Source organism: Haemorhous mexicanus, chromosome 1, assembly GCF_027477595.1.
Source record: "Haemorhous mexicanus isolate bHaeMex1 chromosome 1, bHaeMex1.pri, whole genome shotgun sequence".
In the NCBI taxonomy this organism is placed as follows: Eukaryota; Metazoa; Chordata; class Aves; order Passeriformes; family Fringillidae; genus Haemorhous; species Haemorhous mexicanus.
Window position 1 is genome coordinate 108492054 of NC_082341.1, and position 6000 is coordinate 108498053.

Genomic DNA, 6000 nt, shown 5'->3' on the forward strand with positions numbered 1-6000 from the left:
CTGTAAGTAGCAGTAATGTAATGCTTTAGCCAGGTCACTCACTTACTGGTTTTAACTTTGGGCTTGCAAACAGCGAACAAGATGCACAGCATGGGCAGGCACAATCTGAGAGGATAAACAGGTTATCACAGCCACAGGAAAAGTCTTTCATGAAAGACTATACTGTTCTTGCTTCATTTTAGAAGCCAGAATTTCTGTTTACCATTTCTAGAAGCTCCAGAACAAAAAAGTCTAAGTGAGCACACTAGAAATTATTTTCTACCCTTGAGCTTTCACTCTAAACATGGAGACAGAGGGAAACCCTGGAGATCTGACAAAAGCACACACAATCAGGTAAAACAGCAGCAAAGTTTGGAGCGGGACATATGCTGCTGGAAAGGATCTGACTGGATTTCAGGATAATTCAGGAAACATAGGAACATGGCATGGGTTTTTCAGCTAGTTAGTCTTTTATCTGCATTTTAGTTGCATAGAGGTAGTGAAGCCAAAATACTACTTTTAAAGGGGTTGCTATTCTTTTTAAATTACATTGCAATGAGATGGAAAACTTATTTGAGGAGAGTGTGAAAAGAGATGCAAACTAAACAAATGTCAAAAATCACTGTTAATAGCTCAGTCTATGAGGTTTCCTTCACCTTCCTCTGCACAAAGAAGTTTAAGTCTATGATTTCTGAGTATCAATTTTCCTTTTTTCCCTTCTTGTCTCCCACCATTTCTCCAGGCTGGGATTACAAAAAACACTTGTGTTCACTTTATTTATCAATTTTGCTGAAACACAGTTCTAGTATTTTTATGGTAGCAGAGTTACCTATGTGGCAAGTTTGGTTCTACAGTGGACACATAGCTGATACTCTCAGCCTGGAAGGTAAAAATGGGTAGAGATGGTTTGGTTTTAAAAAAGCAGCCTGTTCCATGCTAAACGTCATAGCTGACATAAAGAATGGCGAGTAAAAAGGGATAAGCAATCAATTTTCACCATCATATCAGATGATTTAATACCACCACACAGCCTCAGACTGCATTTTGTTCATCACTCATCAGATTTGGCATGATCCTGCCTGACCTGCTTGAGAGCAGGCTGAGACGATACCATACAGCTCCCATTTTGTTGCCAAAAGCTAAATCAGCCTCCTAAGGAGCAGGAATTCAGAACATGACTGTCAGTTCTGGCAAGACTTGAAGCTGCCTAAGACTTTGCAGGAAGGTGGTTCGGTACAGGTTGCAGTGCAGCTCCCTTCACATCTTGGAGCAGCACAGAAACCTGTGGCAGGGTCTCACATAAAACTGCCTGCAAAGACACCTAAAAGCACCAGAGTCCATAAGGATAAATCCCTAATGGGATAATATGATACTTGTGCAACACCACAGATTATCCTTCCTCCCTCATTCCTGGAGTCGACTTTAGGTCTCCCTGAAGGGTAAAGTAGGTTTGTAATTCACTGACTTTCCAGTCAAAACTTATTTTAAAGAAAGGAAATTTGGTCTCAGAGCCTAATAGAAACGACTATTTAAAATGCTTATAGACTCCCCTTTAAATTTGTATTAGATGACCTCTTAATGTACTTCTCTCTCTCATGCCTTGGGTATAGAGAGCAACTATCTTCCTCTGTGAAAACAAGACAGAGATACAACCACAGACAAAGTGTGCAAAGACCAGATTTTTATTTTCTTTAAATGAGTAGAGCATAGGCACCAGTATTCAATGAGGACAGCATGCAAGTATCTGCCTGTGAGTGATGTTTCCAAACCATGCAAGTAGCCTGCTGTGGAACAGAGCCTTGAACACTTGTCCTCCAACAGGAGATCCATCCTTCAACTTAACAGAGCCTCTTTCTGCATGTGAGGCACTGAAGTGCTAATTTAGTTCAGTCTTTCAGACTCATCACACCCAATATTACACAAAATAACTCAGCAAGACCTCCCTGCAGTATATTTAAGGACACGAGTGACACCAGACATCTGATAACAGTCTATTTCAAATGAGAAACTTAAAATGAGTACAGGCAAAGTCTGGCACTGCTTATTACCTTATTGTGGTAACACAGCAGAAGATGATGATAGTAGCAGCTCCTTGGGTTTTGGAAACTTAAAACTGTCTGCTGGCACTGCTAACGTAATTCACACTACAAGCTACCTCGAGGCTTGAAAATGCCAGCAGAAGAGTTCCTGTCCTGGTGTCTGTCTTTGCAATGTGCACAGCGTCTGGAGCAGCAGCACTGAAACAAGGACGAGTGCTGAGGCTGCATCTCTCATCATTCCTTACCACGAGCAAGCTGTGGAAGGGAGTTGTTTCTTTTAGACCATTAAACCAGAGTTGCTGCCGTCACCTTAATGAAGCACTTGCACTCCTTACAGTACTGCTTGGGTCCAATATGGAAAGGAAAGGTGAGGATGTCTTCCTAGCAATGCTCTGTGCTGGGATGTACTGGCTTCCCTCTGGCACACAGAGAGGAAAACCTAAACAGAAGCTGTGGCATGGTTCTGGGATCAGTGAGCTCCTAATGCTGCAGCAGTGTTGTGTCTCAGTAGCCATTTGGCTGGTACATGTGTGTCACTGATAATCTGGGAAGAGAGAAAAGGGTTACATAATGAGCTATGGAAGGTCAGCAGCTTTTAGGCATCACCGTTTGTATGTCAGCTGCCAGCACAGCACCTAACAAGCCCCAGGAGTTACCTAAAGAGCAAAAAAAGCCAACAAAAATGCAGGTTGCATTATCTCTGATGCCCCCAAGAAGGCACTGTTGAAGATGGCAAGCAAGGAAACAAGTCACTGAATTCCTGTTGTAATTGTCCTTGTAGTTTTGGGCTGTCACATGTGGGCAAAAAGAGGAACCACAAAATGTTGCAGTTCTACCAAGACCAGTGAGTAGCTCTTAGCTGCTTCCACCTATGGCTGCCTGTGGTTTCCCTCATGATACCCTCCATAAGAGCTCTCTGCATTTCACTGGCAAATTGAAATGCAGTCCTCTACTCAAATAAACATTTTAGGCTGCCTAATGAGTCACCAAAAGGTTGAATTCTCACATAGGCAACAGATATCTCAACAGCAATGTTTTCTGGCAAAGAGATTAGGTATATATCTGTCATGGTTCAACACCTGCCAGCAGCTAAGTACCTCACAAAATGTTCTGCAGAATGTCTTGGCTTAGTTTAGACCTCTAGATAAATCTCACTTGCAATTTAGGCAAATATACTCAGGTAACTCTGCCACTATGAAAATAATAGACATATGTGTTTCAGCAAAATTGATAAAGTGAACACACATTTTTTGTTTGATCCCAGCCTGAAGAAATGGTGGGAGACAAGAATCAGGTTTGGATCGACAACAGATCCTTTATTTAGAATTGCCATCCTAAAATTCAGTTTCTTGTTAGAAATGAAATTTTCACACCATCAGTTCATACATTCCAAGATACTTCTGTAAATTCAAGATGTCAAAACATTAGGAAATTATAGCATAAGTTATTCAAATTATTTTAAATTGAGTTGTGGTTTCCTATGAGCAGTTGGAATACTTATAGAGTGCAGGGAAAATAAAGATTCTTCCCTAAATATCTTTAGCTGTTCACAAGGCATTTCTTTTTTTTAACATAAAAACAGAATACATGTGTCAATGTGGGGGATTGAGAAGTTTTTTGTTAGCAGGAGATTCAAAGTGAGTAATACATTCATTTAAAATACATGCTGATAAATATTCCATACTATATGCTGGATTGCTTAGTCTCTTTTGTTTTCCTTCCAGCCACGTGAGATGATAGACTATTTGTATAACACATAGTAAATGGAAGCAATATCCAGTATGGAGCCTTCTCTTGAAAAATCTGTGTTTTATCAGCCATGGGAGTGTGTAGTTTTCATGACTTTGAAATAGTAAATAATGCGCTGATTTTACAGTCTTAAAATATAGAAGCATTAGCAGAAGAGTCCTGAGAATTGTTCTGTTTTTCCTCTGTCAAGGGCTACAACTTAATCGGCTTTTGTTTAATTGAATAATTCTGTTATGGTAGAGAGTGTAAGCAATTGTTACACATGCTTGAATCTGCATCAACATGACGTAAATAAATCAGCATGGTTGTGCTCATCGAAAAGACATTACTTCCACATAGCCCAAAGAGCAGCCAAATGCTAAAAACTGAAGTTCTGGTGCAACACATGGGGTAACACATGCACTCAGAGTAAAACATGTGTCATAGATGGGGATGGCAATGAGTAAATAATAGCTGATTTCAGTGCAGCAGGATTCAAAACCACAGACCTGGTAATCAGAGCTGCTTGAAATGGGAGGTTAGATTGAACCTGCTGTAAGTTGCCAAAAATAATTTAAAAAGGAGAAAAAGAGAAGAAGAAGAAGGAAGCCCAAGTAGTAACTGAAGGCAATGCCAAGGAGCTCACCTGCAGCACATGAAAGCTGCTCAAAAGAGGAGGGGAACTCTTCCCATCAGTACTGCATCTTAAGTCAAACACATGGGAAAGGGCCCAACTCAAGGCAGGAGTTATTCCCAAGGAAGGACACCCTTAGTGCCAACTTGCTGCTTCCAGGCTCCACACCACTGTGACTGGTGTGTCCCGAGTGGATGTTCTCTCTCCAGGGGCTGGTGGAGCATTTCCTACAATCACAGGCTGCAGCACAGAGGTCCTCCATTAGCGAGCGAGGAGCAGGACAGAGGTGACAGCAGCAGCCTTAGCATAGCAGCTCACCCTGCAGAGGAGCCCAGCACCCTCAGGAACAGGAGCATGGAAGAACCATTTCATAACAATAGAATAGTTTGAGTTAAAGAGTTAAATGATGTAAGGAAGGGACTTTCAAGAACATCCAGTTTCAACCCTTTTGCCGTGGGCAGGGACACCTTCCACTTGACCGGGTTGCTGAGGGCCCCATGCACCTTGGCATTGGACACTTCCAGGGATGGGGCATGGACAGGTGATGGCTGATATGCTTACATGTCCAAAGTTGGAGCCAGCCTGACACAGGATGGCTCCTGACACTAAATCCTGCAATTTGCTGCTGCTTCTCTGAGTCATCTGAGTAAATTGGAGACTACAGGGAGAACTTGTGCCCCTTCTGTCTGATCTTAAACAACCAGCATCTGCAAAGGAAAGTGTAAGTGCTGCTCTGTGAGACCCTGATGTACACTTGCTGCTACATCTGCTGCAATCCCATTTTGTGCTGGCCCCACTTTCTATTTACAGTGAGTCAGCAGTACACTTCCTCAGTTATTCCAAGTAGGATTACAGCAGCTCAGAGACTTCAGGATGGCTCAGTGCCCCCACTGCAACAGGGGCTGTTGCAAACCAGAACAAAAGGGGCTTACAAGCAGCAGACCAAGAGCTGCCAAAGTGAGCTAGCCCAGAGCCCTTACCAGCTCAAAGGGGTGGCATTGGGCATCCTGCTCTGCACCAATAGGCTGAAGAAAACTTTCCAGCTGGGAAATACAGTCAAGTACAGAAGCATCACGGAAGACTTAGAAGTGTATGGCCCCATGCCTAACTGGTAAATGGATAGGAGGAAGAATAAACTAAGAGTAGCAGAGAAAATAAACAGCAATAGGAAAGGCAGTGTTAAGAGGTGGTCTAGTGATGGGGCACTGAATCAGTTTAGTGAATTCTACAAAGGCATGCTCCTGACAATGGGAAGAGAAGTGTACTTTAAGTTTTTGAGAGGCAGATTTAAATGTATAAGTACTTCTCTCTGCTATGAAAGGGTGAGGGAAACCTGATTTTATGGATCACCTTCACATGCATTACTGCTTACTTTCTATGCACATAAATGCTGATCACTTAAGCCAAGGGTCTCCTTCTCTGCTTTAAAAAAACAGAACAGTGTCACTGTAACTCCTGCAGCTACTAAAATGGGTTCAGTACAGGAGTGGGGGTGGTGCATAGGAGAAGCTAAGAGATAATGTGTGCAGATATGCGGAGGAATAGATACCTGGCTTTTGCCCTCAGTGGATAGCAAATCATGGAGAAGGAAATAAAAAAAGTAAAACAAATACTGCCACA